Source organism: Magnolia sinica, chromosome 13 (assembly GCF_029962835.1).
Source record: "Magnolia sinica isolate HGM2019 chromosome 13, MsV1, whole genome shotgun sequence".
Taxonomy (NCBI): Eukaryota; Viridiplantae; Streptophyta; class Magnoliopsida; order Magnoliales; family Magnoliaceae; genus Magnolia; species Magnolia sinica.
The window spans coordinates 8,618,376-8,630,238 of record NC_080585.1 but is presented as its reverse complement, the minus strand read 5'-3'; the positions used below and the strand labels follow the sequence as shown (position 1 = coordinate 8,630,238).

General features: G+C 35.7%; 1 non-coding gene across 1 annotated transcript; it reads right to left on the bottom strand.

The window, feature by feature from the left end:
• Window positions 1-2,662: 2,662 nt before the first annotated feature.
• LOC131224537 (small nucleolar RNA R71) lies at window positions 2,663-2,770 on the bottom strand. The gene has a single exon (XR_009161012.1). It is a non-coding gene; the product is annotated as a small nucleolar RNA R71 (small nucleolar RNA).
• Window positions 2,771-11,863: the final 9,093 nt, after the last annotated feature.

The following is an 11,863-nucleotide window of genomic DNA, read 5'->3' as shown; positions in this document are numbered from 1 at the left end:
ATCAAAATAAAAATGAGGCAGATCCAACGATCAAATGGACCACACCACAGATGACTCTTACATTTAATGCAACTGACATTTAATGCTTTATGCATTTTAATGCAACCAAGATTATTATTTGGTGTGGTCCACTTGAGCGTTGGATATGCCTCATTTTTGTGTTCATGCCTTAAAATAATCTGAGAAAAGGGATTGACAATTTAGATGTACAGATACATCACAGTGGGCCCACCAACAGAACTGCTCGTTCGGAGCTAGGGACCGGCGGGGGCAAATTCAAAAGTTTATACTTGAGGTCACTATGGGGAGGCTTGTTGAGACTCAAATATTGCATAATTTTTCCCATTTATATCTTGGTTTAATGAACATAAATCATCTTAATATTCTATTTTACTCATGTATGTGTTGCAAGGTGAATTTAAGAGCTTGGATTGAAAAAGGGTGCTAAAAAGTAAGAATTTGATGCTAAAAAATCACCAAGACAAGGGATGGATCTTAGGAGACCAAGATTGAAGAATTCACATGCCAAAGATCCAAGAAAACCAAGTGAAGAATGAAGAAAATTGAAGATTTGAAGTGAAGAATCCTGAAATCATCCTAAAAAAGTGTATTCTGAAGCTGTGAAGTTTATTTTGAGAAACTGCGCAGCAGGAAGTTTGTTTTAAATGAACTATACAGCAAGAATTCTATTTTGAAAAAATACGTATATTTGAGGCGATTTCTAGGGTTTTTCAACTTTGTACGAAAATTGGAGTTCCCTACTTATAAATAGGGCTTCTTATGACATTACTAAGCATCATTAAAAGCATTCAAGAGAAATATTTAGGGTTTTTAAAGGATTTTCAGTTTTATAAGTTGTTTTTTTAGATCATTTCTATTTTCATTTATTTCTTTCTTGTTGTTTTCTTTCTCTATTCTAATTATGTTTTTCTAAGTTCCTTCTAGCCCAAGCTAGAAGGGAAGCACATGGGTTTAATAATTCTTTAAGTTATGATGATTGATTGTTTTAATGATGAGAAGAATGGTGTATGCATGTTATCTATTATTTAGGTTTTATTTTTTATCCTCTTGTGAGATCCATATGTTTCCATCATATGAGATCTACATTGATGGATAGGCTTACCCTAGATCAATCAGATTTCCTATTTAGGAGATGTTCTTAACCTGTTATATTTCTTTGATATTCATTATCCTATAGATATTGAATACTTAAAATCACTGGCGCTTGAGAATATATGTCAATGGTGCAAATCCATTATTTTCTAATCTTTTATATCATTTATTAAAATATTTAAACTATTTTATTTTCCGATTAGGCTGACCATAGTGCTCAGATCCTAGTTGTGTTATCCAAGTCATCATGATTTTGGAACATTAACCTATGTGTGGAACTTTGAAGCTTGGGTGTTATTTTATTCAGTTGAATTACATCCATTCAAAAATCTCAAAATCAAATCATCAGTTTAGTTTTTATTACTTAGTTTGTTTTACATTTAATTTTTCTTTCTCGCAATTCATCTCCCTGTGGGATCAACCCTGTATTCACAGGATATTAATTACGAACCTCTGCACTTGGAGGCAAGCAATCAAGTTTTTGGCGCCGTTGCCGGGGAGAGACTGAGATAGATCAGATCTGTGTAAGATAGCTAAGGTAAGTTTTCTTCTAAGGTAAGTTCTCTTCTAAACCCTCCAAATTTTCTATAGATTTTTTTCTCTTTTCTTTTTCTTTGAAAATAAATTCAGTTGGTTCTTCCAAGCACTAACTATAACATAAGGTTGCCCTTCTTGGGATTTTATCACCCCAAGTGCTATGATTATCCTACAGTTGCTGTTTGATCACAAAGATCATTTGTTAAATCTATTTTCCAGATTAGCATAGTTTAATTTCTACATTAGTTTATTTTGCTTTGTAGACTAAACCCTCATGGTCGGCCCACTGGGTTGTTAATTTATTGTTTGGATTGAACCCTCATGGTCGCCCCTGCCGCCTGGGTTATTGGTTAAGTTTCTATTTTTATTTTAAGTATCATACTTGCTATTTAAATTAATGGTATTTGTTGTGTGGTGTGGATGGTTTATGTCCTGTTGGAGTAGGGATAAAAACAATCGACTCTCTTCCGAAGGTGGACTAGTTTCATGCCTTGATCATTCACTTAGAAGAGGCACTCACTTGGATTCCATGACAGACCCAGTTGATAATCCAAATCCAAATCTGTCAAATCCAACTATAAATCAAAACAGAGAAAATCAACCTAATCCTCCTCTTGAGGATGAAAATGAAGTTCATAGGAATGTGTTAAACCAACCACGGACTTTACGTGAACATCTACACCCTGAGAGATCAACTTTACCATCTTACATAGTGTTCCTTGCTCACACAGGGAACATTGATTTTAAACCAGGTGTGATTCAATTAATTCCTAAATTTCATGGCCTGGATTCTGAAAGCCCGTACTTGCACCTCAAGGACTTTGAGGAAGTTATTGTAACGTTACAAGTAAATAATGATAATAGAGATGTACTTAAACTTAGGTTATTCTCATTTTCTCTAAAGGATCGGGCCAAAGCATGACTCAACTCTCTAAGATTTAATACCATCACTTCATGGCAAACCTTAAGTAGAGAGTTTTTGAAAAAGTTCTTTCCTGAGCATAAAACAAATGCACTAAAACAAGAAATCATGTCATTCTCCCAAAAGGGGAATGAACTATTTTTTTCAAGCTTGGGAGCGCTTCAAAGACATTCTAATTACTTGTCCACATCATGGTTATGAACCATAGCACGTGATTGATGCTTTCCGAAAGAGGCTCACCATAGATACCCGTCAGTTGATAAAGATGATGTGTGGTGGAACCTTTCTTGACAAAGATCATAATGAGGTTTGAGATTTTTTAGATATGTTAGCAGAGAATACGCAGACATGAGATGTCTCTGCTAAATCAGACCAAACTAGACCCATTCCTAGAGAGAAAGCGGGGATGTATGTCCTAAGAGAGGAAAATGACCTTAACGCAAAATTCGCTGTATTGGATAGAAAGTTCGAAGCCTTGGAAATTAGGAATGTTGATATGGTTAAAGCAAACACTTCCTTAGGTAATTTTTGTAGCATTTGTGGTGGTATAAACCATGATACAAAGGATTGTACAATAATCTCAGTTGTACAAAATATCACGTATGAGCATGAGTAAGAAAATGCTATAAATAACTACCAAACGTCAGTTATGAAACCAATGAGAAACACGTATAATCCAAATTGGTGTATCCTAATCTTAGTTGAAGGAATGGACCATAAATTAATGCATCCAATGCACCTCAAACGCCTCCACAAAACAACTTCTTTGGGACACCTAATTATGCACCATATGTGCCCCCGCCAAAGCGATCATCTGTAGAGGATGCATTGACCGCATTTATGAACTCTCAAGCTCAAATGAATCAGTCTCTAATCTAATCAAATCAGGAATTAAAGACAGCCGTGGCTAGGATTGAGATTCAATTAAATGCTAGGAAAAAATGCACTCTTCCTTCTTAACCTGTGCCAAACCCTAGAAACACACATTTCATTGGAGACTCAAATCCAAGTGAGCTACATGAGGAATAAGCTAAGGCCATCATTACCTTGAGAGGTGGAAAAAAGATCGATAACAAGATAATGCAACTAGTAGAAATACCGGAGGATGAGCCACTGTCTCAAGAAAATAATGAACCGGATATGGTTCAAGAGTCGCAACAACAAAAGGATAAAGAGACTAAGTCATATGAGCCTCCAGTTCCATTCCCATTTAGACTTCGGAATCTGATTGTCCCCATGAAATATTAAGAGGTGTTAGATGTGCTCCAAAAGGTTACTGTTAATATTCCTTTGCTTGATGCCATTAGACAAATTCCATCATATGCTAAATATCTCAAGGACTTGTGCACTGTAAAGAGAAAATTAAATGTGCACAAAAAGGCCTTCCTTACTGAGAAAGTGAGCGCTATCATTCAACAAAGGGTTGTACCCAAATACAAAGATCCGAAAAGTCCCATTATTCCTTGTATTATTGGAAATTTCTAAATTAAGCATGCTTTACTAAATTTGGGTGCAAGTGTCAACTTAATACCTTATTCGGTTTACAAACAAATGCGGTTAGGTGAGCTTAAACCAACTAAGATTACAGTTCAACTCGTTGGCTGTCTATTATGGTATCAAGGGAAATTTTAGAGGACATGCTAGTCCAAGTGGAGAAATTCTTCTTCCCCATAGATTTTATTGTACTAAACACTGAACCGTGTGTAAATGCTAGCACTCAAGTTCCCGTCATTTTAGGCCGCCTATTCCTAGCAACTTCAAATATAATCATAAATTGCAGGAATGGAATGATGAACTTGTCTTTTAGTAACATGACTCTAGAGCTAAATATTTATAATCTATGTAAGCAGCCCATTGATAATAATGAGATCTATGAGCTGAATTTCTTGGACTGCTTGATAGAAGAAGAGGAATTGGAACTTAGTCTGACTGAGGAATTGATTCAAGTCATTGGGGACTTGAAAAATTCTGATTTAGAAAAAGTGCTTGTTGAAATTTCCGATGATAATGAGAGCACTACCACCCAGGACATTGGTATGTACCAATGGAGACTGTGCACTCAAATCCTATTTATCGAGGACTCGTGACCTCTGCTATCACCAACCAATGTTCCAAAGCTTGATTTAAAACTACTACCAAATAAGCTTAAGTATGTATACTTAGGTGAAAATAAAACTTATCCTGTGGTGATCTCTTCATTTTTAGATAGGGATCAAGAGATTAAATTGTTGAATGTTCTAAGGGATCACAAAGGAACCTTAGGCTGGACCATTTCTGACATCAAGGGTATTAGCCCTTCTATATGCACCCATCAGATCCACTTCGATGAGGATGCCAAACCAATTAGACAACCTCAAAGGCATCTCAATCCAAACATGATGGAAGTTGTAAAAAATGAGGTGATTAAATTGTTGGATGTGGGAATCATCTACCCAATATTCGATAGTGTTTAGGTGAGTCCAACTCAAGTAGTCCCAAAGAAATTCGGAATAATGAACTCATACCAACATGTGTCACCACAGGTTGGCGTGTTTGCATTGACTATAGAAAATTGAACTAGGTTACAAAGAAGGACCATTTTCCTCTACCATTCATTGATCAAGTTTTAGAAAGGGTAGCAGGTCACTCCTTTTATATTTTTCTTGATGGATATTCTGGATATAACCAAATAGAGATAGCTCTGGAAGACCAAGAGAAAACCACGTTCACTTGTCCATTTGACACGTTTGCTTTCAAACGAATGCCATTTGGATTGTGTAACGCCCCAACAACTTTTCAATGGTGTATGTTAAGTATTTTTTCAAATATGGTTGGGAAGTTTCTTGAGGTTTTCATGGACGACTTTTCTGTATTTGGGAGTAGTTTTAAGGAATGCCTCAACAATTTATCTCTTGTCTTGTCTAGGTGTGAAGAGAAACACCTATCTTAAATTGGGAGAAATGTCATTTCATGGTTCAAAAGGGAATTATTTTGGGCCATGTTGTCTCCAAAAATGGAATCGAGGTAGATTACTCAAAACTCGACATTATAACTAATCTACCTATCCCCCAAACTGTTAGAGATATTAGATCACTTATAGGGCATGCTGGTTTTTATAAAAAATTCATCAAGGACTTTAGTGCCATTACTAGACCCTTAACTAATCTTCTTTAAAAGGATGCTCCATTTAAGTGGACAGATAAGTGTGTAAGTGCTTTTAATAAAATTAAATCATCCCTTACCACTGCACCTATCATGCGTCCACCAGATTGGACACTTCCTTTTGAACTAATGTGCAATGCAAGTGATTATGCCATAGGGGTTGTTTTGGGCCAAAGGAAAGATAAACGACCCTACGTTATTCATTATGTGAGTAGAACTCTAAACGCAGCCCAAGTGAACTACTCAACAACTGAAAAAGAGTTACTTGTAGTAGTTTTTGCTTTGGATAAGTTTAAGTCATACTTGCTTGGATCCAAAGTAGTCATTTTCACGGACCACTCGGCTTTAAAATATTTGCTATCTAAAAAGAATGCAAAGTTGAGATTTTTGAGATGGATCTTCCTACTCTAAGAATTTGACTTAGAGATAAAAGATAATTAAGAAAGAAGTAGAAAATGTAGTGGCCGATCACCTTTTTAGATTGGTGTTAGATGATTTTACTGAGGAGATGCATATCCAGGATACTTTCCCTGATGAACAATTATTTACGATCTCCAAATTGCCTTGGTATGCGGATATAATGAACTATCTTGTAACAGGAAAAATGCCATATCATTGGAAGTCGCAAGATAGGAAGCGTTTTGAAACTGAAGTTAGGAACTTCTTCTGGGATGACCCGTATTTATATAAATATGGGACTGATCAGATTTTTATACGTTGTGTCCCAGAGGATGAAGTTCAGAGTGTTATTTCCTTTTATCACTTGGAAGCATATGGTGGTCATTTTTCTGCTAAGAAAACCACTATAAAAATCTTACAGTGTAGTTTTTACTGGCCCACCATGTTTAAAGACACTCATGCTTTCTATGTTGCTTGTGATAGATGTCAAAGGTTGGGAAGAGTGTTCCGGCACAATATGATGCCTTTATCCCCAATTTTACTATTGGAGATTTTTTATTGTTGGGGTATTAATTTTATGGGTCCATTTCCATCTTCTTTTGGATTTCTTTATATATTGGTTGGTGTGGACTATGTTTCAAAGTGGATTGAGACAGTTCTAAGTAGGACCAATGACAACAAAGTAGTCATACGATTCCTCAAGGAAAATGTTTTTTCTAGATTTGGAACTCCAAAGGCCATCAATAGTGATGGCGGGTCTCACTTTTGCAATAGGACATTTGAGGCTTTGATGAAGAAATATGGCATCAAGTATAAAGTGAGCACCCCATACCACCCACAAATGAGTGGGAAAATCAAACACATTTTAGAGAAAACTATAAGGCTAAATAGGAAGGATTGGTCCCTTAGACTATCCGACGCTTTATGGGCTTATAGGACTGCTTATAAGACCCCGATTGGAATGTCTCCATACAGATTGGTGTATGGAAAAGCTTACCACTTGCCTATGGAATTGGAACATAGAGCCTACTGGGCAATAAAGAAATTAAACTTTGATATAAATTAAGCAAGTGGACAAATGAAATTAGAGTTGAATGAATTAGAGGAGCTGAGGAGAGATTCATATGAAAATTCTAAAATCTACAAAGAGAGGACCAAAGCTTTTCATGATAAAAATATCATGAGAAAGAATTTTGAACCTCGGCAAAAGGTCCTATTGTACAATTCTCGTCTCCAGTTCTTTCCGGAAAAGTTAAGATCAAGATAGATAAGCCCCTTCATTGTGAAGAATGTTTATACTCATGGGGCTGTTGAAATTGAGAATCCACGTAATGACAATGTGTACAAGGTTAATGGTCAAAGATTGAAGACTTATATGTAAAACTTTCATTTAGGAGAGGAGTCCTTTCCTCTTCATGAGCCAAAATATTCAGATTGATGCTCTTGGTTTGACGGAGCATTTCTGTAGGATTTGTATCATATTCAATTCTTTTTAGTGTCACATAGCAGGTGAGTTTTTCATGGTAGGTACTATCCACCCTTTCTTTTATTTTTATTGTTCTCTGCATTACATTATCATTACATTGGGGACAATGTAGATTTTAGGTTGGGGGGTGTGGATAGTCATCCATGTAAGGTTTTTTTTTTTGGGTGGGGGATGGTTTCAGTTTATTTTATTATTATTTTTATTATTTTTAGGTTTTAGTTTATTTTTTTAAGTTTATGGGAAAAAAATTTCAACATTTTAAAAATAATATATACAAGAATGTGAACATGATATTATGCGAATTCCAAAGGCAAAGTTAATACTTAGTCTAGGTTGATAGTAGTCAGAAATCTGATAACTGAAAATTATAGACTTGAGTTCAATTATCTAATCACTAGTTTAAAGTGAGTTATAATTTGATATACTGAATTCACAATACACCCTAGCTAACTAAGTGAGAATATGATATGTGAACTAGAATAACAACTTTTGATTCAAACAAGGTTGAATGAACTAGTACCATTGATATATGCTTAAAAGAGAGAATATTGAAGGAAAAAGAATATTTTATTATAGAGCATGAATGCAATGACCATAACAATCGTGTTAGTAATCTGGAGTAAGGATACCTAAGTATCCATTACTGTTACCATTACAAGTACGATACCTTAGGTTATGAAGCAAACCCGGTGGGAATCTTCATCTAAGGGTGGTCTATAATAATGAGGATATGATGATAAAAGAAGAAATGTCATGAAAAAAATGAGATAACTAGAGATTTCATATTCTTGGGATGATTGAAAGGAGTTAGGATAGGGAACATGCATATTTCTCAAAGTTAGACTAGTGTCACGGAGCACCTAAGTATATTGGATCATAACTATTCTAAATTTTGATTAGGTTTCTGAACTCAAGGATGTAATGGATTAGGAAATTGAGATTCTAACTAACTTCAGACTTAGGGTAAGTATTGTTTTGTTTTGGAATTCATATGATGAATGGAGGCATAATTGTATGTTTTCAATGTTTGTGGGTAACATTTCTGTAAACCCTCACGAGACTATAACTCGTCCACTAGGGGAAACCTAGGGGTTTAAAGGCTTGTTGCATATGCTAAATGCAATCGAGATTACCTGCGAAAGTGGTGTAGTTAGAATTTTGTTTTCATTTTAATTTTGTTTCTAGAATTAATTTTTATTCTTATTTTTATTTTTCTTCGCTTATTTTGCTCGGGACTAGCAAAATGCTGGTTGGGGGGGGGGGGAGTATGTTGAGATTTAAATATTGCATAATTTTTCCCATTTCTATCTTGGTTTTATGAACATAAATCATCTTAATATTCTATTTTACTCATGTATGTGTTGCAAGGTGAATTTAAGAGCTTGGATTGAAAAAGGGTGCTAAAAAGTAAGAATTTGATGCTAAAAAATCTCCAAGACAAGGGATGGATCTTAGGAGACCAAGATTGAAGAATTCACATGCCAAAGATTCAAGAAAATCAAGTGAAGAATGAAGAAAATCAAAGATTTGAAGTGAAGAATCCTGAAATCGTCTTGAAAAAGTGTATTCTGAAGTTGTGAAGTTTATTTTGAAAAACTGCGTAGCAGGAAGTTTGTTTTAAATGAACTATATAGCGAGAAGTCTATTTGGGAAAAATACGTATATTTGAGGCAATTTCTAGGGTTTTTCAACTTTGTACGAAAATTGAAGTTCCCTACTTATAAATAGGGCTAGGGCATTCCAAAAGATTATTAAAAGCATTCAAGAGCAAGATTTAGGGTTTTTAAAGGGTTTTCAATTTTATAAGTTGTTTTTTTCCTTTTAGATCTTTTCTATTTGCATTTATTTCTTTCTTGTTGCTTTCTTTCTCTATTCTAATTATGTTTTTCTAAGTTCCTTCTAGACCAAGCTAGAAGGAAAGCACATGGGGTTTAATAATTCTTTAAGTTATGATGGTTGATTGTTTTAATGATGAGAAGAATGGTGTATGCATGTTATTTATTATTTAGGTTTTATTTTTTATCCTCTTGTGAGATCCATATGTTTCCATCATATGAGATCCACAATGATGAATAGGCTTACCCTAGATCAATCAGATTTCCTATTTAGGAGATGTTCTCAACCTGTTATATTTCTTTGATATTCATTATCCTATAGATATTGAATACTTAAAATCACTGGCGCTTGAGAATATATGTCAATGGTGCAAATCCATTATTTTCTAATCTTTTATATCATTTATTAAAATATTTAAACTATTTTATTTTCCGATTAGGCTGACCATAGTGCTCAGATCCTAGTTGTGTTATCTAAGTCAACATGATTTTGGAACATTAACCTATGTGTGGAACTTTAAAACTTGGGTGTTATTTTATTCAGTTGAATTACATCCATTCAAAAATCTCAAAATCAAATCATCAGTTTAGTTTTTATTACTTAGTTTGTTTTGCATTTGATTTTTTCCTTCTCGCAATTCATCTCCTTGTGGGATCAACCCTGTATTCACAGGATATTACTTACGAACCTCTGCACTTGGAGGCAAGCAATTAACGTGTAATTCACTAGTTACTACACCCGGTCTGGTCCGGATCGAATCGGATTGGATTTCGGTTCGGTTCGGTCGGATTTGCTATTTACCCGAATCCGATCCGATTACCGTTCGGATCTACCCGATCCTACCCAAAGCTGACCGATCCAGGCTATCGGTTCTATTCGAATTGGGGCAGATCAGGTTGAATCTGCTGGATTGGGTCCATCTTGCCCACCTCTAACCTTGATGTTTATATTCCATCCAAACTGTTTATAAGGTCATTTTGATTGAGATGAAGTGAAAACACCATGAACTTAAGCTGATACAAAACTTTTGCCGCTATATAAATGTATTAACGGTGGTCATAAAATCTCCATTATTTTCTATTGTGTGGACCATTTAAGTTTTTGATACATCTTATTTTTGGTCGTATGTCCTAAAATGAGCTCAAAAAATGGATGGATGGATTGGCTTTCTCACAAACATAGCAGTAGGCCCCCCACAGAATCTTTCGCAGGAAGTTCTTGCAGAAGGCTTTCACAGGAAGAGGCGGTCTAGATACTGAAAGGTTGAGTAGCCAGACTCGCTACTGAAGTGACATCACCAAGTTCTATGGGACCCACTATGATATGTGTGTGTGCGTGTTGTATCCACAACATCCATCCCTTTGGAGATATCATTTTAGGGCATGAGACAAAGAATGAGTCCGATCCAAATCTGGAGTGGACCCCACCACAGAAAACAGTGGGAAGAGTGATGCCCACCGTTGAAACCTTCCTAAGGTCTACTATGATGTTTATCTGAGATTTAACGTGTTCATAAGTTAAGATAGATATTAAAGAAGGTAAACCACAAATTTCAACTTGATCGAAAACTTTTGTGGCCCTTAGAAATTTCTAACGGTGGACGACACTCTCTTCACTGTTTTCTATTGTGGGGTCCACTCGAGCTTTGGATCGGACTCATTATTTGGCTCATACCCTAAATTTATATCACCAAATATATGGACAGTGTGGATACAACACATACATCATGGTGGGTCCCACATAACTTAGTGATGTCACTTCCATAGCGATTCTCGCTAGTTGTTATATGCGTCGGAAGTAGATTTCCTACGAAAGCCTTTCGCATGGGTTCCTAAAAAGGATTGTGTGGTTCCACTGCAATGTTTTCGAGAAAGTCACTCTGTCCATATATTTTCAGAGCTCATTTTAGGACGTGTGACCAAAAATAAGGTGTATCCAAAACTTAACTAAGCCATACGAGAGGAAACAGTAGGGATTTAGTGACCACCATTGATACATTTATATGGCCACGAAAGTTTTGTATTAGTTTAAATTCTTGGTTTTTTCACTTCATCTTAGTGAAAAGGACCTTATAAACGGTTTGGATGGAATATAAACATCAAGGTGGAGTCTAGGAAGATTTCAATGGTAGTCATTCTTTTTCGCATGGTTTCATCTCGTATGGCCCACTTGAGTTTTAGATCCTCCTACTTTTTGGTTACATGTCCTAAAATGATCTCAAAAAATGAATGGACGGGTTGGATTTCTCACAAAAATCACAGTTGGTCCCCACCCAGAATCCTTGCGCAGAAACCTCTTATCAAAGGCTTTCCCAGGAAATCCATGTCCTTCGATGGATATCCACCTTTGATTTGGACGGAAGCTCGATCAGGTAAGTTCTAATCGTTAGATCTTTTTAAATTTTTATTATGTTGTTAATTTCTTCTTGA